Source organism: Cryptomeria japonica, chromosome 8 (genome assembly GCF_030272615.1).
Source record: "Cryptomeria japonica chromosome 8, Sugi_1.0, whole genome shotgun sequence".
Lineage (NCBI taxonomy): Eukaryota > Viridiplantae > Streptophyta > Pinopsida > Cupressales > Cupressaceae > Cryptomeria > Cryptomeria japonica.
In genome coordinates, this window is record NC_081412.1 from 654680086 (window position 1) to 654696909 (window position 16824).

Sequence of the window (16824 nt, forward strand, 5' to 3'; positions counted from 1 at the left end):
CAATCTTGGTCTTGATGATAACCCATATGATGCTGATTAGTAAACTGAATACTAGTTGTAATATTTAAATGTTAAACAATGATTATCTATCATGACATTCAAGTTTGATTATCTATTTAAAACACATTTTTCCCACAATTTCTTTGGCTATAAAACCATGCATTTTCTCTTTTAAGATGTAAATTTTTAATTTAATACATTTTGAAATTAAATTTTGCAAAAATTATATTTTTTTTTAAGAAATTTTAAGTTTTAGTACTCTCTAAGTTGTTGAGTTTTTGTCAAGTATTCGCTGAGTTTTTGCCGAGTCAAAAGATTGGGCTTGCCAAATGCTCTTCCAATCCAAATCTGCAAACTATGTATATATGTATATATGTATATATGAAATTGTAATATCACCAAATAGGGATACTAGGAAAAGATAACAAAGTCTACAAACTAGGGCACAACATTCTAAAAATTTATTTGCATGCAAAAAACCTCAATTACAGTCCCAGATAATATGTCAGAATCAAATCTGAATTTACCAACTAAAGAAATAGTTTTCAGTTTATTTTGAGTTTAGAAACATACAAGCTTAACATCTGCCCAAAAATGTTCAGTACTGAAATACAACAACTTCCCTTACATTTTCTGAGATAAAATAGGGATAGATATGCAGATTTTAATATCCAACTTGCTTAGAAGTTTGTTGTCCACAAACAGAAATAAACTATAGGGTTTATACATACCAAACATGCAAAGTTGTCCTTGAAATGATGGCCAAGTTATAATGCCCAAAATGAGGGTTTCAAACCCAAGTGCAATTAATTACAAAGGCCCTAAAATGTAGCTCCAAATTGAGGCACTTAGGTCTGCTATAAAATCGGCTAGGGTTTGTTGTTCCACATGGTGAAAATGCCGTCCAACAACTCACAAATCTTTTTCAGATAATCACGCTCCAATCTTAGGGCAAAGCCCTAATTAAATGATGATAACAAGCATCAAAATTGCTGTGCCAATGATGGTGAACAAGTCTGCCCCAAATCTGAAAATGATATCAAACACTAAGCTCCACAAAATCATCCAATTTGTCCTCTAGGGCAAGTCACCTGCCCGCCCCCCCCCCCTTCTACAATATGGCACTCCAAATCTAGGGTGAAACCCTAGGTAAATAATAGCCCAACTCACCAAATGAAGAATCCCTAATATCTGATCTTGAAATATGATGTAGAAATTCTGCTCTTTTCGCCAATCAATTAACAATGAAGCACAAGTAGATCACCGTCACGAAACCTCCAATGGATGAGCTAGGTTTCCGTCCAACGCACCGAATTCACAAGGGTTTTAGTCCTTGGAATGAAGCTGAAACCAAGTTATAGCCAACAAGAAAATTTTCGATATAAATCATATTTTGGCTTTATTTAATGAAGTGACAAATAATATTTTTTTACTATTTTATTATTATTTAATTAAATTAATTAATTTATTAAGCCGTCTTTTTTAGTGTTTCTTTTATTTTTTTGACAACTTAATAAAAATCAATTCTATTAATTGTCACTAAAAATTGGGGACATTACAGTCCTCCTGGCCCAAGCATTGCTTGTCCTCAAGCAATTCTCTGTTGCACCACCAAGATCCCAAACCAGCCCTATGAAGAACACTATATCATAATTAAGATCTGGAATGATCAATTATGAGGGCCAACTCAAATCAAGATGAATGGAATTGGACTAATGGCCGACCTCACTCATAACCCTTGGCAAGTTAATAAAAAAAATTGCATTTAATTCTAATAGGCCGACTCCATTTTAGTGTCACTTGGAAGAATAGACAACACCCTTGATGCTGGCTGACCTGCCTAGGTGGAGCGCCACCTTTGGAAAGAATAAAAGTAAATTAAAGTAAATCAAATTTGTTTATAAGAAAGGTCGACCCTCTTAGCAAGGTCACCTCCTTTGGGCGAAGGGGTGTTTGGAAGTTATATAAACAAGTTTTTTAAGGCAATATCTGGGTTTCATTAACAGACATATAAGCAGATCTGAAATTATTGAAAACACATGAGAAGACTTTAAGAAAGTGTATAAGAGGATCTTAAGAAGATATATGAGAAGATCTTGGGAAGGAGATGGGTAGTCTTCAATATAGAAATCAGACCATAAATTAGTATCAAAGCGAGAAAACAAGATTTGTTTTTCTAAAATTTCGAAATAAATTTTTTAAAGCTTTTTGAAAGATGAATTTTTGGGTTGAGGCCTGTGAAAGCTTTTATATTTTGAGGAATTTTTTCGAAGTTCTTTTGAAGGGTCTGTAATTCACGATTATTTTCGCATGACCTTTCTGCCCTCATGTTTTCCTGCATGTTTGGGCGTGTTGGTGGATGAAATCTACCTCGAGGGTTTTGTTCTTTTTTGCTTGTGAAGCTTGTAATATCCCCTGCTGATATAGGACTGATAAGTAGGGAATATTGTCAAACACTTAGCGGATTACCTGCTGTTCTTGTTTTCAGACTGAAATTTCTGTGTGTTATTGGTGTTATTGATTCTGAATGTCCTGCTGTTTGCGTGTTATTGATTCTGAAGTTTGTTTTCAGACTTATGCAAGTTTCAATAATGATCAAAGCAATAACTGATTGCAAATAACTAATCATGCAAAATATACTTCAAATCTTACTTGTAATGGACATTGAAATTTTGTCATACAATCGTCATACATGCTTCAGAATTAACAATTGAATATTCAAGACTGTTGCTGTGAAATTCTGATTCCATTTCAGTCATTATATGAACATAGAAACTTTCTTTCTCAATGACCAAATAATCATTTAATGGCTGTCCCTAATTCTGAAGACAAATACTCAGAAAATGACCCATATCATAAGCCAAAGTATGCAAAAACCTGATTTATTGATGTCAATTTGAAGAAGGATGCTGGCCGATGAAGTCTGATTAATTTGATGATTTTTGGAGGTCTCCAAGTCTGAAATCGCCCCTCCTGGAGCAGGTTACCCAACCCTTGAAGTTGCAGAAGTAAATATAAAATAATAGCAGCTTCCTCTCCACCAAATTTGTGATCAAAACGATTGTCTTGGCAAGGCGAGTTGATTGGAGAGCTACCCACAAATTTCTTTCCTTCCAGCTGAAAGCAATGACCAAATATGTAGGAATCAGTGGGTCTGATCGGCCCTCATGGCAGACCTGAAGTTGTATCTCAAACTGTTGGCATTGGGTTATCATTGATGTCAACTGGTCTGGAATGACTACCGGCATGAGAGGAACAGGTTATAAGCAACATTGTCAAGGAGTACAGGACAGGTTGAGATATCCTTGATGTCACTATGTGTTGCAGGACACCAGTAAGGTAAGACTGAGCATCCCACTCAAAGGAATGTTCACTAAGGTTACCGATACACAAGTTAGTGCCTAACTTGTGTGGATGAGATGAGCAGGTTACCGGTACAGTGTAACACTGGTAAGGAAATGATGTCAACTAGTAAGTGGTGTGTTGACATAGAGGAGTCAGATCAACCAAGTGAGTGGTTATCAACCGACAAGATGATGACCAGTGCACAAGCAGGATGGGCAAGGTGCTTGAGCGGTTGTTTGTGATGAAGAGGCGGAATGCTATCAAAATCACAACAACACAGGAGGAGAAGGATGAATAGGTCATCAGTATGCTGTGAGGCTGCAGAACAACAGGACTCCCACTGGATGAAGAAGCAATCATCATGAGAAGCCACATGGGTGCACTGTAGGATGTAGATTACAAAGATTCGTTCTCACCGATAAGGGGAACTTATCTCCTAGTATGCATAGTGTGCATCACAGTTTCATGAGATAAGGTAGATGAAGTGAAGGTAGGTGTTTGAAGGCTCACACCGGATCTACCGATGAATCAAAGGAATGCCTTGAGTGCATGAAATTAGAGTTATGCACTCGACTGCCTAAGAAGGCATGTTGAGATGCCTGTACAGATGATGGGTGATGAGTTTGTCACTCTGACAAACCGGTTGTGACATGGTCAGAGCTGATCAGGGAGAAGGCAAGGCTGAGCAGATGCAGTTAGAGGAGAATGGATTGACTGAAGATGAAGTTTGTTGAAGGTTGATGACATGGTGTCATCAAGAGGGTTTACAGGTATGAATGTTCACCGGTAACATGGACAAGGTACAGAGGCAGAAGACTCTCCATCAGATGAAGTTGTGCATAAGGCAGGTTAGCAAGTGTGCTGACTGATTGAGCTGGCCATCGAAAGAGAAGCAGAGTGCAAGGTGGATGATAGACCGATTTGAGGGTTTAACTAGCAGGGTTAGTAAACTGGTAGAAGAGAAGAACCGGTTGGGTGTTTGGTCAGTGGTTCCTGAATCGACACACCGATCCAAGCTGGCAATTGGTCGACCTGGATGACACGAGGAGGTGAAGTGGCAAGCATGCAGAGGTCGGTGGAGTGTCGTGTAGAGATAGATGTCTCTACTGTTGGGCATTCAATATGGATCCCGTGATTTGAGGATCGGATCAGAAGAGTGCGTCTCGAGGAAGAATGAGCGACTGAGACAAATCAGGAAGTGGTTGGCGCCTGGATCAAAGCAAGAAAGTCAGTCTGTGAGAAGACTTCTTGGAGGAAACAACAGAGGTATTAATGCTTGTTTGATAGAAGCAGAGCGAGATGAAGAGGCAAGTTTTCTATTCTTGGAAAATGTGTGATGGAAGGTGTGACCATGGCAGAGATGAACAGTTGGCTGTCTTGGAAATCAGATCAGACAAGATCTGATTTGATTTGGTTTGCCTCGAGGTTGATGAGGAAACCCTAACCATCCAATGTTTGAATTGGTTTTTGGCAGGAAAACCAAGCTATAAATATGAAAGCCAAAATCCGAAATGGTTGCTGCTACCAAGAGGGTGTTGCTGCTGAAGAAAAGAAAATAAGTGTTGTTGCGAAGTGATTAAGTGTTACTTCTGCATGTGAGAGCAGAGCAGAGCAGTGTGAGTGAGAACCAGGTTGAAGTGTTCAATCGGTAGCAGTGCAAAACTGGTAGAGTCCATACCGGCAGAGCAGAGGTAAAGGAAGCTGCAAAGGGAGCAGACATAAAACTTGCAGAGTATTGTACCGGTAAAGTGCAAAGCAGAGAGGAGGAGATCCAGTAGAGTAGAACAAAGGGAAGATGAACCAGTAGAGTTTACCAGCAAGCAAAGCAGTAGATGAGAGCAACAAAAGAGTGAACCGGTGTAGCAGAGAAGGTGTCTCACCGGGAGAGAAAGGTATATGAAATGGTTGCAAGATTCACTTGTAACAGTAATATTAATTTTGTATGTGAAATTTTTGTAAACACTGAGTTCTAGCTTGGTGCAAGGGTTGTAGCTCCTTTGGGTTGTAGCCCATAAACAAGTGAGGGGATGGTGCTCCTTGGGTTGGTACCCTAAATCAAGGGTTGTAGCTCCTTGGGTTGGTGTCCTAAACATTGTAACAGAGATTCATTGCGAGGCTGGATTGGAGCAATAGACTCCAACAGCATTGCTCACTGAGGTTTTTCCCATCTTGGGTTTTCCTCTCACATGCGAGTGTTATATGATGTTCCCTTGTGTGATTGCATGTGTGTAGGTCTCCCCAATAACCGGTAAGTCTGTTTTGTGATTGATCTATTAACCGGTATGCTCACATAAATTAGTTAAAGGGAAAAGATTGAGAACCACTGATTCACCCCCCCTCTCAATGGTGCATTGTGTCTAACAAATGGTATCAGAGCCTAGGTATCCTGTTTATCAAGCTTTCTCTCGCTTGGGTAGATTCTGGCTTAAGGACACAATGGTCTGTTCAATGTCAATCCCTGCTCCTGTGTTTGATGGTTCAAACTATTCTATTTGGAGTTGCAGAATGGAAGTCCACCTATCCTCTCTAGGGTTTGATGTATGGATGTTAGTTGTTAATGGTCTCCCTAGGAATGTCAGTCCTCTCACCGGATCTGAAGAAGAAAGAAAATGCATGTGCAATGAAGAAGCCATGAAGGCTATATTCAGTGGACTCACAGGTGATGTCTCCTCACAGGTGGATAAGTGTAAATCAGCAAAAAGCATGTGGGACAGATGGAAGAAGCTCTATGGAAATGAGCCTACTACTACAAAACCGGCTTGTGAAGAAGGAACCCACCTCTTCATGGATCAAGAATCTAATGAAGAGGAGCACACATCTGAAAGTGTTAGGGCAAATAGATCCCACCGGCAGGATGTGTTTGGCAGTGATGATGAGGAAGGAGATAAGGTAGATAGATCTAGCCATCAAGATCTATTTGACAGTGAAGGTGAAGAAGAAGAAGTTGATCTTGAAGGAGAGCTTGTAAATACTCTTGAAGAACTAAATAGAGTAAGAAATGAATACAAGCTATTCAAGAATGCTGCTATAGTAGAGTAGAACCGATTGACAAAATGCCTTGAAGAATCTGAGAAATGCATCTCAGAGTTGAGGACTCAAGAAGAAAGCACCAAGGAGTGCCGGTGTGAAGATCTAGCTTCTAGGCTAGAAGTTAAAAATGAAGAATATCAGAAGTTGCTTGGAGAAATGGAGGTTCTCCGAAAAGACCTTGAGAAATGTCAGGATGAACTCAAGGTAAGAATCTGGTTTGATGGCAGCAGTGATGCCTTGGACAAAATGTTGAAGAAGCAAAAGCATGCCAAGGACACCGAAGGTTTAGGCAGTAGTGTCGGTAAATGTTCCACCAGCAAGAATGCCCCCCACAATGACATTTTGTTTGTCTCCTCAAATGGAGAAAACAAAGGCCAAACCTTCTCAGTAAGAAATGCTCCTCGGAAGGTTGATCTAACCACCACTAGTGAAGAACTGCAGACAAGAATGAGGGCCGGTGATGCAAGGAGGAGGAACCATGCAGATCCCAAGGGTGAAAGGAAGATAGGAGGAGACTGCTTCACCGGAAGCAGAAACATGAGAAGACAACAAAGAGGACCTCCTACTGGCAGAGAACAAAGAAATACTACCACCCACAAGTAAAAGCAAGTGTGCCAGAAGAAGAGACCAGAAGGAACGACTGCACAGAATGGACAACTCAGGATCCATTCTCAAGGAGGGAGAAGTGGAGATGCTAAACTGGTAAGATCTCCCCATGCACGACAAAACAAATTTGTAAGTCATATGCCATCCTTTACCGGTTATTGCTTTGCATGTAATGCTTATGGCCATAAGGCAGAGGAATGTAGAAAGAGATACAGAAAGGATAATATAGGATCTCATGGACATCATGCATATGAGCAAAATGTATCCAGGAGTAGATACATGCATGTCCCCTCTCCCAGCTATGCTAGAAAGAATCCATTTGATGTTGTATGTTATAACTGCAATGGATTTGGCCATAGAAAGTTTGAGTGCAGGAAGAGGTATCTGCAGTCACATGGAGGCCAGTATAACTATGCTCTGCAGAAAGGTGAATACAAAGCACATGGAAGTCAGAGACCTGCATGGAACCAAAGGAGAAATGTTCCTGCAGGAGCAAGAGGTTCACCGGCTTCGGTTGCTAGTCACAACAACATGACCAGAAGAAGATAGTCAAACCAGTACGTCAAGAGATTCCCCAAACATGAAGTGGGGATGGATGTTGTGTGCTACTATAGTACTACTTCTGGGAGTGATGGAAAATCAGGAAAAGAAAAGGCCCATCAGCAAAAGATGGTAACACCTACTCCCAAGCCTGAAAATGGGAAGATGAATGAGACCAAGCAGGTATGGAGGAAGAAGACCATGGACCGGCAGTGTGCATCCAATGCACAGGTGATATCTCCTAAAGCCTAAAGGAGATGCAGGATCTTAGGGGGAGTAATACACTGAACTTATCATTCACCCCCTCAGTGATGAAGGCAACATGGAAGACCATGTTGTTGTCGGTATGAAAGATTGGATCACTACTGTAGTATCAATGTATGACAAGATAACAATTGGAATCAGATACAGTGTGACACAAAGGTCAGGAGTCACAGGAAAGTGCTCCGATAGTGAGAATGGACTAGTACAGGAGACCAGTATATGTCGGATGCTACCAGAATAATTGTTGATAGGTACTTGCAGGTTATGTAAGACAATGAAGTTGGAGATCATTGCAATAGCCTCGACAGCATGAAATGTGAAGTTATGTCTCAGGTGGTCTTGATGAAGTCCTGAATGACATTTGTTGGCCTGGTTGTTGATCATGCAGACATGCATGTCTTTGGGCTAACCGGTTTAATTTATGGCATGGTGATGTCATTGTATGGCATTGTGAGTTTTCAAGATCATGTCATAGGTTGTGGTGGATATAATGAAGCTGAAAGATCATCAGATGATCACAGATGCACAGCTCAACCGGTACATGGAGATGAATGGAGTTGAGAACTTGAGATGTATGACTCAAGGGGAGTTCAAGTGCTCATAATGCAGAGCCGGCTTGCTTGAACTTGAAAGGGTAAGTACACTGACTGCCCAAACTGCAGAATGATGAAAGTTACTGGAGGGATACCCAGGAGAGCTTCTTTGTAAGGGGTATATACTTGTCATTTGGCTGGTTGTTTGGTAGTACAATCACATTTGATTCCTAAAGAAATTTGGGATCAAATGGGAGGTGATGCAGTTTGACCGGTAAGTGAGTAGTGTTCACTGACACATCCCTCTAAAATTCAGTATTTTAACAAATGGTATAAAATTCGCTTGCTCAATTGGTGTCAATTAATGGTTGAGTCCTCCATCTCAAGTGTTGTGACTTGAGAAGATGCAGCAATATGTAACAATCGATATCTAAGGAGGAATATTTGGTGTTAGACTAAGGTTCCCTTTGCCATTGTTGTCAAAGGAGAAGGATTCTATAGTATACCGCATACTACATGTGTTAAGAATCCATGGATTATAGAAAGGGGGAGAAGGAGTATGTAGTATGCCAGATACTACATGAGTTGACATCAATGCCAAAGGGGGAGATTGTTGCCATTGGATTGTCATTGATGTCAACCGATATGGGATGACTACCGATATGAGAGGAACGGGTTATAAGCAACACTGTCAACGAGGAGTACAGGACAGGTTGAGATATCCTTGATATCACTATGTGTTGCAGGACACCGGTAAAGTAAGACTGAGCATACCACTTAGATGAATGTTCACTAAGGTTACCTGTATAGTGTAACACTAGTAAGGAAACGATGTCAACTGGTAAGTGGTGTGTTGACATAGAGGAGTCAGATCAACCAAGTGAGTGGTTGTCAATCGGCAAGATGATGACCAGTGCATAAGCAGGATGGGCAAGGTGCTTGAGCGGTTGTTTGTGATGAAGAGGCGGAATGCTATCAAAATCACAACAACACAGGAGGAGAAGGATGAATAGGTCATCAGTATGTTGTGAGGTTGCAAAACAACAGGACTCCCACCTGATGAAGATGCAATCATCATGAGAAGCCACATGGGTGCACTGCAGGATGTAGATTACAAAGATTCACTCTTACCGGTAAGTGGAACTTATCTCCTAGTATGCATAGTGTGCATCACAGTTTCATGAGATAAGGTAGATGAAGTGAAGGCAGGTGTTTGAAGGCTCACACCGGATCTACCGGTGAATCAAAGCAATGCCTTGAGTGCATGAAATCAGAGTTATGCATTGGACTGTCGAAGAAGGCATGTTGAGATGCCTGTACAGATGATGGGTGATGAGTCTGTCACTTTGACAAACCGGTTGTGACATGGTCAGAACTGATCAGGGAGAAGGCAAGGCTGAGCAGATGCAGTCAAAGGAGAATGGATTGACTGAAGATGAAGTTTGTTGAAGGTTGATGACATCGTATCATCAAGAGGGTTTACTGGTATGAATGTTCACCGGTAATATGGACAAGGTACAGAGGCAGAAGACTCCCCATTAGATGAAGTTGTGCATAAGGCAGGTTAGCAAGTGTGCTGACCGATTGAGTTGTCCACCAGAAGAGAAGCAGAGTGCAAGGTGGATGATAGACCGGTTTGAGGGTTTAACCGACAAGGTTAGTAAACCAGTAGAAGAGAAGAACCGTTTGGGCGTTTGGTCGGTGATTCCTGAACCAACACACCGATCCAAGCTGGCAGTTGGTCGACTTGGATGACACGAGGAGATGAAGTGGCAAGCATGCAAAGGTCGGTCGAGTGCCGTGTAGAGATAGATGTCTCTACTATTGGGCATTCAATATGGATCTCGTCATTTGTGGATCAGATCAGAAGAGTGTGGCTCGAGGAAGAATGAGCGACTGAGACAAATCAGGAAGTGGTTGGCGCTTGGATCAAAGCAATAAAGTCAGTCTGTGAGAAGACTTCTTGGAGGAAACAGCAGAGGTATTAATGGCTGTTTGACAGAAGCAAGTCAAGATGAAGAGGCGAGTTTTCTATTCTTGGAAAACGTGTGATCGAAGGTGTGACCATGATAGAGATGAACAGTTGGCTGTCCTGGAAATCAGATCAGACAAGATCTGATTTGATTTGGTTTGCCTCGAGGTTGATGAGGAAACCCTAACCATCCAATGTTTGAATTGGTTTTTGGCGGGAAAACCAGGCTATAAATATGAAAGCCAAAATCCGAAATGGTTGCTGCTAACAAGAGGGTGTTGCTTTTGAAGAAAATAAAATAAGTGTTGTTGCGAAGTGATTAAGTGTTACTTATGCATGTGAGAGCAGAACAAAGCAGTGTGAGTGAGAAACAAGTTGAAGTGTTCAACCGGTAGAGTCCATACTAGCAGAGCAGAGGTAAAAGAAGCTACAGAGGGAGCAGACATAAAACTTGCAGAGTGTTGTACTGGTAAAGTGCAAAGCAGAGAGGAGGAGATCCAGTAGAGCAGAACATAGGAGAGGTGAACCGGTAGAGTTTACCGGCAAGCAAAGCAGTAGATGAGAGCAACGGAAGAGTGTACCGGTGTAGCAGAGAAGGTGTCTCACTGGGAGAGAAAGGTAATATTAATTTTGTATGTGAAGTTATTTTTGTAAACAGTGAGTTGTAGCTCAGTGCAGGGTTGTAGCCCATAAACAAGTGAGGGGTTGGTGCCCTAAACATTGTAACAGAGATTCATTGTGAGGCTGGATTGGAGCAGTAGACTTGTTGACGTGTATTTTGTACACCATCATACACAGAATAAAATACCTAAGGGTATCTTATCCTCTCTTGAATAAAGCCTCTAACTGCTGAAGATTCGCATGAAGGATCAGTTAGGATGACTCTAAGGTTCCTTTTGGTAGGGTCTCTACATGTGGATAAGCTCTTCGTGGTATGATGTGATTTGCTGGAATCACAAGGGGACTTACATTTGGTGATTGAATTTCCGATCTGCTTTGCTGGACACAGGCTCTTACTAACTTAGATTTGAAAAAATGAAAAAAGGATAAGGGCGAAGAGAGGATCTAATCCTAACACTAAGAATGTAGGAGCAATGATTTGATTTTTGATGAAACTCCAACTAGGTCTTGTTTTGACATCAATGGAACATCTACACAAGGCTAGTGCGATCTTCTAGGGAAGCTTTATGATGTTCAAATCATCACCGCAGGCATAGATACCATCCAAGTTGATGCATATCAATGAAGAGGTGACAAATTGAAATTGAGCTTAAGCTGAACGATTCCAGTCGACTACACAAGGCAAGTTTGCAATCAACAAACTGCTAGTAGTATGGATGTACGAATTCCACCATCAATCAATCACATTCCCTCCATTCATTTAATCATCTACCATCTAAGATTGAAGACTCAACAAGAAACCATGCAAATTGCAAGAAAAACGACATATTTCACCATTACTTCAATGAAAATGGAGTTTGTTTACAATCAATGGCAACAATTTCTTGCCTTGTCCTCCTATTCTACTCTAATTGCTTCCAACTATTCTCTAACTATTCTAACTATTTACATACTATCTCCAACAATTGCTAATTTATTGCTAATTAGCCTTTACAAATGAAATGCCTGGGCTTATATAGTGCCCAGAATACAATTTGATGGCTTAGATCAATTCAAGATCAATGGCCAAGATTTTACAATGAAAACCCTAATTAGGGTTTGTTACAACCATTACATAACATTTAATGCTCGACCAATGATAAAATTGTATTGCTTGGACACATGTCCCTTCTAGAAAAATCGACCAATGGATAACCGGGGTAGGTACATCGGAGTTTGTGCCACCTTCCATAAGTTAAATACATTGAATCTGGACATGCTGAGGTGGACCTCACTGATTGGAGAAATGATGACTAGGATGCCACCTCATTTGACACTTGTAACTTGGTAGATATTCAACTTGATGTTGTTGAGAAGCTTGCTTTAATTAATTCATCTGGAACTATTTACTTCTTCAACGAGCCCTTGTTCTAACTCCTTTTGTCCTTGATGTGCAAGACGATTGATGTACCTTGCCTTGGAACGTTGGATTGAAAGAGGTTGCCCATGTCCTGGCGAAGACCGTCCTAGCGAAGACCGTCCTGGATCCGGCTTGATTTTCCTTGAAGAGACCTCCATTTGATGCCTACACAACATTTCAAAATTAGTAATATGATTTAGCAATACATAACATAAATTAGAGAGCAATTTTTAGGAAACTTAATGATAAGTCCTTTATTAATCATTTCCTAAAAACGATTGAGCTAAGGGAAAACAAATTTCCAAAATTCAAAATTAAGGAAATGACGATGAACAATTCAAAATCAAGACAATAAAACCAATATCGCCATACCTCAGGAGAGAGCTAACTCTAGAATGCAAATGAGAAAAATTGCCTAGGCAAAATTGAAATTCGATAGTCTTGATGTGATCTTCAAAAGAACGTTCCTCTTATCACCTTCGCCACCCCTCAAGTCTTGGACGTGATCTCTAATGCCTTGGCAAATTCGCTTAAATGGAAACTTTTAGATTTGCACCACCTTGGATAACCTTGGCACCACCTTGCTTTGTAAACTCCAAATCGCACTTTGAACACAATTTCACACCTTCTCAAATCGCATGTGAATGAAGAATGATAATGTGAAAATGAAGATTCTCACCCTCCCTTTATAGCGCTCACCTCATACTTACCTTAAGGCCGACTTGGTAATTAAAAGCGAATTTTAAAATAAAGTAAAAGGCCGACTTTTAGTAAAATAAACAAATAAATATCAAGCGCTCCACTCAATTTTTATTAAAAAACTTAATTAATTATTTGCCAACGTTTTTTTAATTTAACAATTTCGATTTTTTACAAGGCAAAAACAATTAACTAATATTAAGTGCAATATTTAAATGCCATTTAATTGAATTTTCAAAAATTATCGATTTTCTTAGCATTTAAATAAATTCAAAATGTTTGTTTGAGCGCCAAATTTTGAAGATGAAAGATACGTACCTCATCGCCCTGGTCCCTGACTGAGGGACAGGAGCGATCTCCATTGTTTCTTCTTGATCTTGCATCTTTGTTCTCAAATTTCCATCATAAGGCGAACATTAGTGTTATTTCTTCATTCCATGCTTGTCTTACTTGGCTTCCACAAGGCGTATGGATGTCTGGAAGGATCATCGCCCTTGTCCCTTGGAGAGGGACAGGAGCGATCTTGAAGCTCTAGCCGAAATGCGTCATCTTTCAACTTTGGTTCCTCGTTCATTGCCTCTTAAAGGACGTCCTTGATCTTGTGTAAACTTGCCTTGACATGCATTTGAAGGAAAATGAAGGATCCTATGCAAATCGCTCTGGTCCCTCCCTGAGGGACAGGAGCGAACCTAGGCATTTTGGTCCCTTGTTGGCATTTGGTAATCTTCAATTTGTCTTAAACGCGTTCATTTCGCCTCTTTCGTTGCCTTTGATGTCTCGATTCGTCCAAACAAGGTCAGGAATGGCTCAACTAAGCATTTTCGCTCTGGTCCCTTGGTGAGGGACACGAGCGACTCGCCTTGGTCCCTTGGAGAGGGACAGGAGCGCTTTTCGCTCTGGACCCTTGGAGAAGGACACGAGCGAAATTTGACTTTTCGCACTCTCTATCAGGATAATTTTTATGGAATATAACATTTAAGTATAAGAAAGAAGAAAGTTTCTTCTTTCTTATACTTTAAGTTATATTCCATATATACTTTCAGGATGTTTGAGAGTGGTTTCAGACCTCCAGGAGTTATATTGCAAAATCTAGTTTTTGGAGGTTTTTTCAGTTTCCAGACTTAGTCAAATTTCAGGGTCAGGACATTCCAGACTTAGCCAAATTTCAGGATCAGGACCTCACTCAAGCCGGACTTGCCACCCTATTGATCTCCCCGACAGCGCTTCAAGTTATATTCATTTGATAAAATGCACCTCTTTGGACCTTTTCACATCGTCAAGACGTTAAAATCTTGCAAGGACAAAGCAAAATTGGATTTGTAGCTCCGGTCCTTCACTGAGGGACAGGAGCGATTTTTCCCCTGGAGGCATTTCTGTGCTCATGAAAATCCTCAATTTATATTCAATGGAAAGATCTCGCCTTTCTCCATCACTTCCAATTCGTAATTCATCTTGACCCTGCAGGAATAGTAAAATATTTGAAAACGAGCTCCCGTCCTTCACTGAGGGACAGGAGCGATTTTGCTCCTACAGGCCAAAATAACATGATTTTTCACATTTTAACACTTCACGAGGCAAAAACAAATCATTTCCAATGCCCAGGATCAAAAATCAAAAAAGTCAAAATTTAGTCAAAAATATTCAATTGGACAAAAATTCACATTTCATCTTCAACACTTAGACAAATTTAAGCTCTGCATTCAAAATTCCAATTGAAAATAGACCATTATGGCGAATTCATTTCATTCAAAATTTGCATTCTAGAAAAGGAAATTCAAAAAGCTCCCAAAACCGACTGGATTCAAACCAAAACCCTAAAAAGCAAAGCGAAAACGAGCAAAAACGAGCAAAAAACATGGGTCCCCATTTGCAATGGGGCGATGTGTGAAAACGTCACAACAAGACTCCAGCAGCATTGCTCACCGAGGTTTTTCCCATCTTGGGTTTTCCTCATACATGTGAGTGTTATGTGATGTTCCCTTGTGTGATTGCATGTGTGTAGGTCTCCCCAATAACCGGTAAGTCTTTTTTGTGATTAATCTATTAACTAGTATGCTCACATAAATTAGTTAAAGGGAAAAGATTGAGAACCACTGATTCACCCGCCCTCTCAGTGGTGCATTGTGTCTAACACAAACACCTTCAATTACACTCTAAGCACCTCCAAAAATACTCCTTCATGAATCGCCTATCTCCCTAGATGAGATTAGATGCACTTGGGAAACACCAAGTCCTTAATCTGAAGCATATAACCCTTCCACCATGAAAATGCAAGAAACCCAATTAGCACAATATGAAGGACTGAGTGTCCCTCACTCTCAAAGCAACTGTTTGGCGGATCTCTCACCCCCTCAGTTAGGCAGATCACAGGGAGGTTTCGTCCCCTAAGACCAAATCTACAGACAGCCCTTGGCTCCACAATGACAATACAAGAGAAGATAACAAACAACTGATTATCAACCATGAATTACCCTCTTCTATTTATTCATTTCATAACCCATCATAAGATTCTTTCTAGAAGACTCTCTTCTTATCTGGTAGGTATACTTTATTATTGTTTTATTATTTTATTACATATGTTATTTTAATTGCACTTCTAAAATATTATTACATTATAATTAAAGTGCACACGTCACACGATACATGTTATCTCCTTATTTTGCCATAAAACCAAGTAGAAATAGAATGTGAAGCCACTAATTTCGGCCAAGTCGACCCCCTAATCAACTCCTTGGCCTACGAGGGTCAAATGTAGGCCAAACACTTTTGCGGACCGATCCTCATGAAAATGGGGACATTACAAAGCTTTGCACAACATCTAGTCTTCTCTTGACAACTTTGTTCTCTCTGTGTGCATGCATTTTTGTTTGGTTGGGGATGTTTGTTTCCTGTGTCTACGATTTGTTTCAGCCCATGTTTGTTTTTCAACACTTGCTCGACTAGTTTCATCCCGATGAGCGTGTTTTTTTGCACACGAACGCGTGTTTTATAACTCGCTTTTTTGTCTCTGCAATCTGTGACGAAATTTATTTTTCACTACGATTCATCTGGTTCTTTGTTTTGCGAGTTTGGAGGGCATTTGGGATTGTTTGTGGTGCATTTGTGTCTTTTGGTGCTGTTTTTTCAAATCCATGAGCTACAGTTCCATTTTTTTTTACAAAAGTTTTGTGGGCTTCTCTATTCACAGCTAGGGCACATCATCTAGATATTTTTCAGTAGCTAGGGTTTGAGGCAAATCCTCTCCTAAATTTTTTTTTCTTTTTTTGCTTCAGATTAATTTATGGGTTTTCAATGAAGCTTGCATTTCTGGGATCCATGCCTCGAAATTTGTGTTAGGGTTTTTTTTGCCTTTGAATTCGTGCTTCTGAATGTCATTTTTCAATGCATTTGGATCTATGCCTCGGGTTTTGTCCACTCAATTTTATAATCAATTTTGTCTCTTCTATTAACTTCATTTTATGTGCCTCGAAAACCGTGAAAGATGGTGTCTTTGACCAACATTATGTTGGAACACAATTGGAGGCTCAACGGTTGAAACTACAACACATAGAAGTAGCGAATGATGACCATTTTTTAATATCGCCACCTTGATGCTCTCATTCTAGGTATAGAAACTCATCCTACAACAACTAGATAGGACCTAGACAAATTGGATGAGCGTAATTGGGAAGCCGTGATGCCTATAAAACTCTCTATTACTGATGATCAGTTGCCGCAAGTGCCATCAGGCAAGACAGCTACAGAGATTTGGACTCTTTTGAAGGAACTCCATAAAACATTAGACAAGAGTCATGCATTCTTCTTGAAAAACCAAG

At 40.3% G+C, this 16824-nt stretch overlaps 1 protein-coding gene across 8 annotated transcripts in view; it reads left to right on the forward strand.

Annotated features, from left to right (window-relative positions):
* LOC131051999 (uncharacterized) overlaps positions 1-16824 on the forward strand; it is a 156818-nt gene that overhangs the window by 93651 nt on the left and 46343 nt on the right. The window lies entirely within an intron of this gene.